General features: G+C 55.0%; 1 long non-coding RNA gene across 4 annotated transcripts; it reads right to left on the reverse strand.

The window, feature by feature from the left end:
- On the reverse strand, nucleotides 1-10,900 carry LOC116665498. 4 transcript variants are annotated; one of them, XR_004322156.1, is made up of 8 exons: nucleotides 9,150-9,938; nucleotides 7,729-8,021; nucleotides 6,300-7,036; nucleotides 5,964-6,148; nucleotides 4,546-5,853; nucleotides 4,291-4,453; nucleotides 1,918-2,118; nucleotides 1-1,063 (listed from the first exon to the last, which is right to left on the reverse strand). It is a non-coding gene; the product is annotated as an uncharacterized LOC116665498 (long non-coding RNA). The 4 variants fall into 4 exon arrangements; XR_004322155.1 differs by lacking the exons at nucleotides 1-1,063; nucleotides 1,918-2,118; nucleotides 9,150-9,938 and adding exons at nucleotides 2,593-4,179; nucleotides 10,711-10,900; XR_004322153.1 differs by lacking the exons at nucleotides 1-1,063; nucleotides 1,918-2,118 and adding an exon at nucleotides 2,593-4,179.
- Nucleotides 10,901-10,992: the final 92 nt, after the last annotated feature.

Genomic DNA, 10,992 nt, shown 5'->3' on the forward strand with positions numbered 1-10,992 from the left:
TGTCACCTCCTGACAGAGGCACAAGCCCCCGGGAGTCTGTCTCCGCCTTTACACAGAAAATAATCCCTGAGGGAGGCTGCCCCATCCGTCAGCCCCGCCCTTCCCTCCCCAGAGGACACGCCCTCTGGTCGGTGGGGGTCGTCAGGGCACGAGGCAGCCCCAGTTTTAGATAGGAACCCTCCTCTTCTGCCATATTTACCAGCGTGGACGGTTTTGGTGGGATTTACATGCATGGTTTATATCGTTAACACGAGAGTTGTTCTTACTGTTATATAGAGAAGTACAGTACCGAAGAGGTTTTCCAAAGCAAAGGGCCTCCACGGGAGCATCACTGGTTAGGGGTGGGTGGCCGGACGACCGGGGCCCACGTGCCGCGCAGGCCGGGCTGCGGTGCTGAGTGTGGCTACCGCACCCGGCCCTGCCTCCTCCCAAGGCCCCACTGCCCACCGCACCTGGGTGAGTCTCCAGGAGTCAGCCTGGCCCCGGTCCTCCCGGACCCCCTGCGCGGCACAGGCCAGCTCTGCGAGGAGGAAGAACTGGAGGAAAGTGCTGCCTCTGCCTGAAACAGGCTTTGAGGTAAGCGCGGCCACAGCAGACACTCCTGAGATGAGCTGTGGACAGAAGCTGCGCAGACAGGCGCGAGAGCTGCAGTGTGGGTGTGGCTGCTGTGCTCTCCACGACCCACGCAGACGTGTCTCACGGACAAAGCTGCAGCCGCAAGGGTGCCAGCTCCGCCCGAGCGCACGTGGCAGCCGGGGTCCGGGACTGGAAACCTGCTCTCTCAGATCCCGGAGGGCAGAGGCTTTGGGACGGAGCGACGGCTGCCCAGGCTTCTCATTTCAGAGGTGAAAGAGGCCGAGGGCCAGAAATGACTTGGCCACAGAAGGCCGCACGAACGGCCGCCCCCGGCCCAGGCTGCTCCCACCGCGGAGCCGCTGCCTGAGCGCATTCCGGGCATTCCACGGCGCCTCCGCGCCTTATCAGGGGGTTTGCTGAGGCTCCTGTTATCTCCTTCTCAAGTATCAGTGACAGAAGTCTTCCGCCCTCCCCGCCTGTCCACCATCTGCAAAGAAACCCAGGACTGTGCGGTGACATCTCAGATAAGAGGGGTGGGGGCTGGAATCTTTGGGGTCCTTATTTCCCTTCAAACATGGCTGTAACATAAGTGTACATATTCAAATCTTACATAGTAACGTCCAGTAAAATCTTACGTAGTATACAAGTGAATATACAATTTTTAAAATTATTTATTTAGTTTGTTGGGGGGAGGTGATTAAGTGTATTTATTTAGTGTTTTAGTGGAGGTGCTGGGGATTGAACCCAGGGCCTTGTGCATGCTAAGCATGCGCTCTACCACTGAGCTACACCCTCCTCCCTGTAATGTATATTTCTAAAAATCACTTTTATGTTTAAATCTTGAAGATAGTGAGAGTCCAGGCCAACGCTCTAGCTTCGCCACTTAACATGCACGTTAGCACTCCCTCCTCTTTCAAGAAGTGACTGTTTCAAAGGATAATCATCAACTGGCATCGAAAGAATTCGGCCTTAATCACCGAGAGAGCGCGTCCTAACCCCAGCCTCGCCCGCACATGCCCGCGGGACCTAGGACAGGTCACCCGGTCGCTCGCGGCCCAGGTCTCACGAGGTCAGCCCCTGCAGGAGGACACAGCCCCTCAGCTTTGGGGAAGCAGAGTTGTTCAGTCCCAGCTAAGAGGAAAACCTCCACTTTGAGAGAAAATATGTACCCTGTCTTTTCCACAAGGAATTCAACCATTAAAAGTCTGGATTTGCTAGGAAGTCTGCTGCTGCGCCATGGAACCCAAGCCGGGAATCCCCTGAGCGACACGAACCAGGAGGGCCAGGACTTACAGCCCCCGTACTCCTCCGGGCCCTTGGCCTGCACATCCCAACACTCACAGCTCCACCTGCGGCGCGGACGGAGGCGGGGTGTCAGAGTGGTGCCCGGAGATGCGAGCCCCGCACCTGTCTCCACCTGGCCGCACCTCGTCTGCCGTCCCTCTCCCGCGTCTTCCTGGACAGGCTGGCTTCCAGGGAAGGTCATCCCGCTGGCTGGGTTTGGCCTCGTGCGCCCGGGGCCGCTTTTACCATCGGCCCAGTCTAGTGGAGTTGAAAAAATGACTGAGCTGTTTTAACCTGGTATTTTATCAAGGGACTCCTTGAACATTTTAATGATTGGATTTTACAAGCCCCGTGCTCTGGGGCCTTTTTCTTTAGTGAAGAATAATTTTAAGATGAGCCTTGCAAACTACTATATGGAAAGAAAGGAAAAATGCTCTCTGCTGTATGTTCCTTTTCCTGGACGTCCTCCTCGAGTCCAGCTCCGGGAAGCCTGAGATCACACATCCACCCCCACAAAAGCCCTTAACATTTCTGAGATTGCTTCGCGAACGTCAACCCCTCGACACCTAAAATTCTGATGCGTACAGTTTGCGGTTTGCTACCCCGTGCCGTGATGCACATGGAAGCCTTGGGAAACCCTGAGGGCCCTCGGGTGGGCGTGTGTCTGTTCCACCCTGTGGTTGACCTGCCCTCATTTCTCCGGACGGGTTCTGGAGTGTGCTGATTGCAGAGGACAGAGGGGTGAGAAAGGTGAGTCCAATCTGGTTTTGGGGGCTCGGCTGAAAGCGAATTTACGTTTCTCCACTCGGATGCATTATTGATGGACTTCTTGTAAATTTTTAAACGATATAAATAATGTATTTAGAGCAGTGTCAGTTTATGTCTGTTTACCAGTTGGGTGGTCTAAATGTTGTACCAAAACAATGTAAAAAGACTCTTTTGGAATGAACAGTGTTTCAGGAAAGAGACAACCAATTCTCACTTTAAGCACTTCTTTTTGTGTTGAGTGTCATTGTGTTGACTGGTGTCCGTGTTGTGGGGAAAACAAGAGGGGAGCAGAGAAGAAAGAAAAAAGGAAAGGCAGGAAGGAAGCGAGGACAGAGGGAAATAGAAGAGGAAGGAAGGAAGAAACAAAGGACAGGGAGAGGGCGGGAGACGCAGTCACACTTGCCCAGTCCCTACACTCAGGCTTGGCGGCGGTGCGTGCGCCTGTGCATGTGTGCGCACGTGTGCGTGTGCACGAGCGTGTGCACTGGGAGGAAAGGGGCATAGGGTGTGCAAGAGAGGGCGTGACTCTGCCCCGGAAGAAGCTCCGCGCGGGGGTGTAGGATGGCCTGCACCTGTGCCGGTGGCGCCGCCCCCGACCCGGGAGCAGAGACCAGCCTGCCCGGCCTGCTCCTCTGTGCCCAGAGCCCGCCCGTCACCGGAACTCACAGCCCACGGGAGGCAAGTACTCAGTAATTATTTGCCACACATGCTGATGTGGTTTAATTCAAATCGCTGACCATCGAGTCTGGAGCAGGACCGTGTGCTGGGCTCTGGGCACATGGACCAAAGCAGAACAGGCAGCTTTGCATCCGGCGAGCACACAGCCCCTGCTCCTGTGACTTTCCGGGAACTTCTTCCCCAAACCACAGCAGCTCTGGGGTCCCAGGTCTGGCAGTCCCCAGCCTGGGTCTAAAACTAGGATTTCCCTGGGACGCGGGGTGCTCAGGGATTTCTGACTCACAGCCCCTCTGAAGGCCCAGAGCCCTTGGACCTGCCAGGTTCCCTCTGGAGTGAGGGTGCGTCCAGTGTGCGAGGTACAGACATGGTCTTGCTGCGAGGCAGGCCCTGAGCGGCTGCCTCTCTGGCTGTCTACATCCCTCTGCAGGTGGTGCCCTTGGTCCTGGAGCAAAGGCCATTTGATCTGTCCCCATTTCAGAGTGCTGGCCACCCACACAGAACAGGTGTGGAGCAACGCATCCAGGCCGATGGGGACCGTGGGTGTGTGGGGAGCAGGGGGGCCCCAGGGCCCCGTGGGAGCAAGCCGTGAGTTTGGCACCCACACCTCTCACCGCCCCACAGAGCGCCCTTCCTGCTTGGAGACACGAGTCAGGTTTAGTGGAAAAGCTCACTTCCTGCGTCTCTCTGACGACTTGAAAACACCCAGCAAGGCTGGGCTGGTTACAGAGTTCAGGGACCAGGGAACCGCGTGGACGCTGGCCTCCGCCGTGCTGGAAGGCATACGCATGGCTGTTACAGACAAGACACAGTGTCCCCACACTGAGTGAGGGGAAGGTGGTGTCCCAGACGGTCTCAGCGGCATCTGTGAACCTCCTGGAATTTTATGTGAAATTACAGGTTTGTGTGTGTGTGTTTTCCGGGTGGAACATCCGAAGTCTCTCAGACGTCCAAAGGGTTAGACCCACAGCCGCGGGCCGTGCTCACCTTCTATGCACAGGAACGTTTTAAAGGTGCAGAAGATCTACATTCTTAATTCTGACACCACTTCTAGAGAACTCGCTTCTCGAGCCACTGTAAGGAGCAAGGGCAGGTCCGCGGACAGGCTCCACGAGAGCGGAGGGTCCCTTCTGAAAAGCGGTCTCACCTTCTAAGGCCCCAAAGCAAAAAAAAGCTCGTGATTTAATCTTTTTGAAAAGAATTAATGGTATAAATGGCCAAGTGGCTTAATTTTATGCTCACCTTGGGATTCCAAGCTTATTACACTCCGGCTTAGAAGTCCCCTCACCCCAAGTTCTCAGGCACGTGCAGGTCTCCATACAAGTGAGTAAACGGTTTGTGCGTCTCACGGCATTTAAGGAGCTGCCGTTTTGACGACCTGCGCTGTCTGTCTTAGCACCTGTTTTACTAGAAATGCACACGAACCCACTGTGCCCAGGTCACACTCCCTTGGGGTGATGCCTTAGCCTCTCAGGGCGTTTCCTGACCTGCCGTTGAGAATGTGGAGAACCAGCCTCGCTGGTGGGCATGGTTGGAGGCTGGGCCTCATCAGTGCAGTACCCGTGCCTGAGACTGGGCAGAACGGGCAATCAGAACTGCAGTTTCCTTGGTTTCCTTCGTGATCTGATAAGGTTCCAGCTTTTCTCCAGGCTCCAGAGGGTCCAAACTGCCACAAGCACCTGCTTTTCCACCTTAGATGAGTCTTGGATTGCAAACTCCCTATGTTTAAGAGGCCTCGTATTAAGGTCTGGGCCCCAGTTTCAGCTGAGAGACTCTGGGGCGGGGAGCCAGGCTGTGGCCCAGGGCGGGTCCTGCCGGGCCAGCAGGGAGGGGCAGGGCCTGTCTGCTCCCCGACTGGCTTTTCTGGAAGTGCTTTGACACAGAGCCCACGCCTCCACTGGGCAGGCTGACTCTGAGTCCCAGGGGAGAGGCGGTCACCTGTGTGTATGCCTGGCTGGGGTACTGGGGAGGCGGGACGTTTGTTATTTCAGGAGTAAATTACGTAAGGACCAAGGCTGGTCTCAAACCGCTCCAGCTGGACCCATTCAGGGATCTTACCTGTGTTTCAGGAAGGATTTGTGATTCCTCCGGGCCCTATGTTCAAGCAGAACTGTGATGTCCCACCGGAGGCCTCAGGGGGAGATGACTGAGCAGAGGGCGTGGTGCCTGGCTCTCCCCCACCTCCCCCCCGCCCACCTCCCCCAGCCTGGCCTCCTTCTCCAACGTCCTGACCCTCAGAGCCTCTCCTGCCCTCCCTGCTCTTCTCCGTGAATAACCTCAGGAGCAGGCTGGAGCCCCAGTGATCCTGGCGGATGAACCCTTTAAGGAGATGTGAAAAGATCTGGTTTCTCTTACAACCCCTCCCCCTACACACTTTTAGATCTGAACTCACTGCTCTGCTCCTGAACCCCACTGTGGTGAGAACAGCTCCTTTTCCGGGAAGGAAGCCTAGAGATTACATCCAGGATCTGGAAGCCGGAAGGAAGGGGTGTTTGAAGTCATCTATTTCAATGTTTCCTAATCGGCTCTGGCTCCGAGTCCTCTGCAGAACTGATGGAAGTGGATGTTTGCTCAGTGGGAGCAGACTCGCAGAAGCCCAGGCCCCCGTGTGGGGCTCATCCTCCCCACGGTCACAGACACCCCGGCCTCCAGATGCTGACCTGCTCCCTGGGGACCCTGGGGCGCTGGCGAGGCCAGCAGAGGCTGGAGCAGCAGCGCAGCCCAGAAGTTGTGCAGGGATGGGCCCCTCTGTCCCCGGCCTGCAGAGAGACCGCAGGCCTGTCCCTTCTCTCGCAGAACTGTGCCTTCATCTGTTGACAAGGGACGTGTCCTCACCAGCTCCAGGCTGCTGAGAAGGACCAGGATCAGGCTCACGCCCACAAACGGAGGCAGCCTGGGCTTGTGGGCCCACGGGACGCCCACCCACACCCACACGGGGCAGAGGCTTCCCCCCCTCACCCCGCCGCGACTGCAGGTGCTCCTCAGCCTCCACCAACCTCGCCAGACTTCCTCTGCGCACAGGACAAAGAGCCCTCTGTTCCAGAGGGTTGCTATAAAAGCTTCCAGCTTTTCAGGTGGAATTCCAACAGTAGTGGAGAAGCTCAGGGAATGCAGACAGTCACAAAGCAGGTGGGAAGGCATCAGGTATTTCTGAAGTAAAAGCTAAAAACCCAACACGGATTCCAACACTGACGACCCCTCCCGGGAATCCACGGGGGAGCTCCGTGGAGAGCCTGACACACGTACGTGGCACCAAGACGGCTCTGGGCCCCTGGAGGACCCGCCCTCCGCAGGCAGTGTGGAGAGCCTTCCGGTCTCTGGGCTGTTTAGCGAAAAGCCTGGGGAAACCTCAAAGGCAGAGACTGCTTTCCATCCTCCACTTTCAGAAGGAGGAGGAGCAGGGAGCCAGCGGCGCCATGGACGCTGGTTCCTCGCCTGCCCCCCAGCAGCCTGTCCGGTGCTCTCACCGAGACCAGTCAGTGCATCTTATCTGCTCCCAGCAGATACGGTGGCGCCAAGTCCGAGAGGGAGGCCTTTCTCCCTGGGCTGTAGTCACCTCTCAGACCCCTGAGAACTGACGACACACTGCGTCCCCCCCGCCCCTGCCCCCACCTTCCCCTCACCCTCGTCTTAGACATTTCCAGACGCCACAGTCCCTCCAAGTGCAGCTGAACAGGAGAGAGGACAGCTTCTCCGGGTGGCCAGATTCACATGAGGCAGAAGCGTTTTCACTCTGGAAATGAATTTCTTGGGGTTTCTAAGTGGTCTTCTGAGATGCTTACACGTGCACCAACCTGTCAACCTTTCCTCTGCTGCGGGGGAATAAGGAACAGCAAAGACGCTGCTGGTACGAGATCTGACCCCAGACAGTCGCACCAAACAGGACATTTGGGGATTATCTCTGCTGTTCTCAGAAACCAGGGCCAGAAGGGCTTGCGATCTGAGCTTCCTCTGAGCAAAGATGCCAACAGGGCCCGGGGTCCAGGGCTCTGGGAGAGGCTGGAGGGCAGGGATAGGAAAAGGGGAAGCCGGGGGTCGGGGTGGGGGTGGGGGGAGGAGCATGAGGACCCTCCCCTCCACCTCCGCGTACCTCTCGCTGCTCAGGTCTTGAGATAAACACAAGACACCTCCCTTGGTTATTAAGACCATCTTTGCCCCGTTCCCTGCATCTCAAGATGACTGCTCACAAAGTGGGACTTTAACTGGGCACCCACGTCCACTCTTACACGGGGACACTTTGGGGTGTGTGAGTCTAAAGACCACGTCAAGAGGGGCACGACCAGAAAGAAGTGTGGCCACAAGACAGTGTCCTGTCTGGTGTCCTACCCCGAAGGGGCAAAGCCAGGAGCCTGTTCCTGCCCCACCCTCTGCACTCTCGCTCCGGCCCCGCCTCCCCCCTCGCCTCCCCCTCCCCAGGCCGGCCACCTGCACCGCGAGGTCAGAAACGGGATGTGGCGAGTTGCGGTTTGCCCAGTGCACCTCGTGCCTATCCCTTCCCGGAACCAAAGCTAACTGGACGGAGAGAAAACACTGCATTTTCATGGACCCTCTTTCTCGTGGCTGCTTTGTGGCCACATCGGGCCCCTCCCGACACCGCACTTGAAGACGTAAAGGAATTGGGGTGAAGATCTGATTTCCTTCCTTCTGAATTCTCGGTTTGACTAGCCATACTTCAGATTCTGCTGGTTTGTTCGGCACAACTGATTCTCTTGGCCTTCCTGTAGGACAAGAATATGTTGAGCTGTTGGGGGAGTCTGGAAGATGGTGGACCCCAGAATCCGAGCCCAGAGTCTTCACCACAGGAGAGCCAGTGGCCAGCTCAGGCCCAAGAAGTTGGTAGCTGCCTTCAAGGGGCCTCTGAGGCTTTCTAACTGGTCTCCACCCCTTGTCCTAGAGAGTCTGGTTCTACAAGGGAAGAGACTGTGGGTTACACAAAAGGAACATCCCAACCCTTCTCTGGGGCAGAAGCTCTCAGATCCAGGGACACAGGGCTATCCCTGAGGAGTATTCCAGCAGGTGAGGCTGGATCCCTGGGGTTCCCTCCGCCCAGCTGGGCAGGGTGGGGCAACCCTGCCTAGGCCCCCTCTGGCTGCACTGACCACCTGGACTTCACACCTCCTGCCCCGAGCCATCGGCTGCCAGACTGTCAGTCCCACTAAACCTTGTGTCAACCTCACAGCCCTGAAGCAGGTCGCGTATCCAGTCTGGTGGAGCTTTGCCAAATGCAGAGGCGCAGGCCCCAAGACTCAGCCTGTAGGTTAGCACCACCGGCCCCTCCGGTAACCCAGTGGCTGTGCTTGACCGTCTCACCCGCCCTGAACCTTGGCCCACCTCGGGCACTTTGGGCCAAGCCCCTGGCTTCAATTCTGCTGCCCCAAAAGTTTTATTGCTGAATAAACAATTGCACTCCCCTTTAGATAATGACTAAAAAAAAACGCAAACGAAAATTTGAACCCATGTCAAACGTTAATGCACAAAAGGAGAAGACAGAGCAGCCAGGCTCTGGGCCGGACGTGGGCACGTGTGTGGGCGTGGACAGCCATCAGAGGAAAGCCTCCCTGCCAGCAAAGAGCCCCCAGCCTGGCCTCCCTGCCCCCAGAAGCCCAGAGGGAATCTGAACCACAGAGCTTTGCCTTAGGAAGCCCCCAGAATCTCAGGCAGCACCTCTGAGAGCTACTTTCGCAGGTGTCGGTGTGCCTGGGCCCTGTGGCTCTTGGACACAGTGGGCGGGGACACCTGAGACTGCAACTCTGTCCAGCTCCCATGAGGCTGGCACTGAGGCCGCAGAGCCCAGACTGTGGGCGGGCTCAGGGGTCCCCCCTGTCGAGGAAGGTGAAGGACCTCACCTTTCTGTATTTCCAGGCACAAGTGCCCCAGGACAGGCTGTGCTAAGAAAACACTGTCACAGAGAAGCCCCCGTGCATCTGCAGCCTTGAGCCAGCATGACACCAGGCACGAACTTTGCGAACTTTCAGGTTCATTTTCCAAAATGTTGAATTCTTTTAAAATGACATCAAGATTTTTATTTATGATTAATATTTTTTTTACAACTTTAAAGCAACACTCAGGTACGTGCTCAGAAGGGATTCTCTCCCTTGGAAAAGTGTTAACAAAGTGCTTCAGGTCATTGCAGTCAGCCTAGGAAGGCAGGCGTGGAAGGTGGGCTGCGTGGGGCGGCCCTAAGTGACCGCACTTCTGTGCTCCAGTCATCTCACCTGTAAAGCGCAGACAGTCCGGGGGCTTCTTCAGACCGTGGAGGGGAGTCCAGGAGGAAGCACAGGCTGCGCTGCGCCTTGGGCGCAGACAAGAAGGAAGCCCCACCCAGCACGGGTGCTAAGTTGCTGTCACTCTCCCCTCCACCCTGCGCCCAGGAGAGGGGACTGGCACACGCGCTGGAATTGTCAGCACGGGAGCCAGACTCTGCTCAACTCAGGAATGGTGGAAGATTCCAGGTTTGAAATAGACAAGAAGCAGTGGAGCTTGGGTGATAGGTACGTTTTATATGGAAAACGATAAATGATGGAGAGGGTGTGGAGAAAAGGGAACCCTCCTACTTTATTGGTGGGAATGTAAATTGGTGTAGCTACTATGGAAAATAGTATGGAGATTCCTTAAAACTAAAAATAGACTTACCATATGATCCAGCAATCCCACTCCTGGGCATATATCCAGAGGGAACTCTAATTTGAAAAGATACAGGCACCCCAATATTCATAGCAGCACTATTTACAACAGCTAAGACAGGGAAGCAACCAAATGTCTATTGACAGATGACTGGATAAAGAAGATGTGGTGTATTTACACAATGGAATACTACTCAGCCATAAAAAAGAATAAAATAATGCCATTTGCAGCAACATGGATGGACCTGGAGATCATCATTGTAAGTGAAGTAAGCCAGAAAGAGAAAGAAAAATACCATGTGATATCACTTAAATGTGGAATCTTAAAAAAATGACACAAATGAACTTATTTACAAAACAGATAGACTCATAGACATAGAGAACAAACTTATGGTTGCTAGAGGGAAAGGCAGTGGGAAGGGATAAATTGGGAGTTTGGGATTTCCAGATACTAACTACTATAAATAAAATAGATAAACAACAAGGTCCTACTGTAGAGCACAGGGAACGATATTCAACACCTTGTAATGGCCTATAATGAAAAGGAATATATACGTATATATAGCTGAATCACCATGCTGTGCACTAGAAATTAACACAGCATTGTAAACTGACCATACTTAAATTAAATAAATTAATTAAATTTAATTCAAAAAAAAAAAGAAAAGAAAACACTGATTCGAACACCCAGCGCCCAGGACCCACCTCCCCCGTCGGCTGCCGGGGCACCACGGGCCCCAGGGACAAGGGGCTTCATGCTACAGGCTGGAAAAGCCAGGCCTACCTTGAAAGGTCCGAATTCCATGAATCACTGAGGGTGAAAATGGTACTTCCAAAGCAGGACACAGCCTCACCTGGAGCTGGCCTTGGTTTTGTAGGGCCACACACCTCATTCTTTAAGCGCCACAGAGACAGGAAGGTGAAATTCAGACCAGGAAGGCCGCTGTCCCCAAGTCTCCCGTAAGAAAGCTTCTGTGTTTCTGAGCACAAGGGATCAGTCAAGTTAATTGAGTACTGATTGAGTCGAGTGTCTCACTGTTATTATTACCACCGTTGCTATTTTCAT

Source organism: Camelus ferus, chromosome 8 (genome assembly GCF_009834535.1).
Source record: "Camelus ferus isolate YT-003-E chromosome 8, BCGSAC_Cfer_1.0, whole genome shotgun sequence".
Taxonomy (NCBI): Eukaryota; Metazoa; Chordata; class Mammalia; order Artiodactyla; family Camelidae; genus Camelus; species Camelus ferus.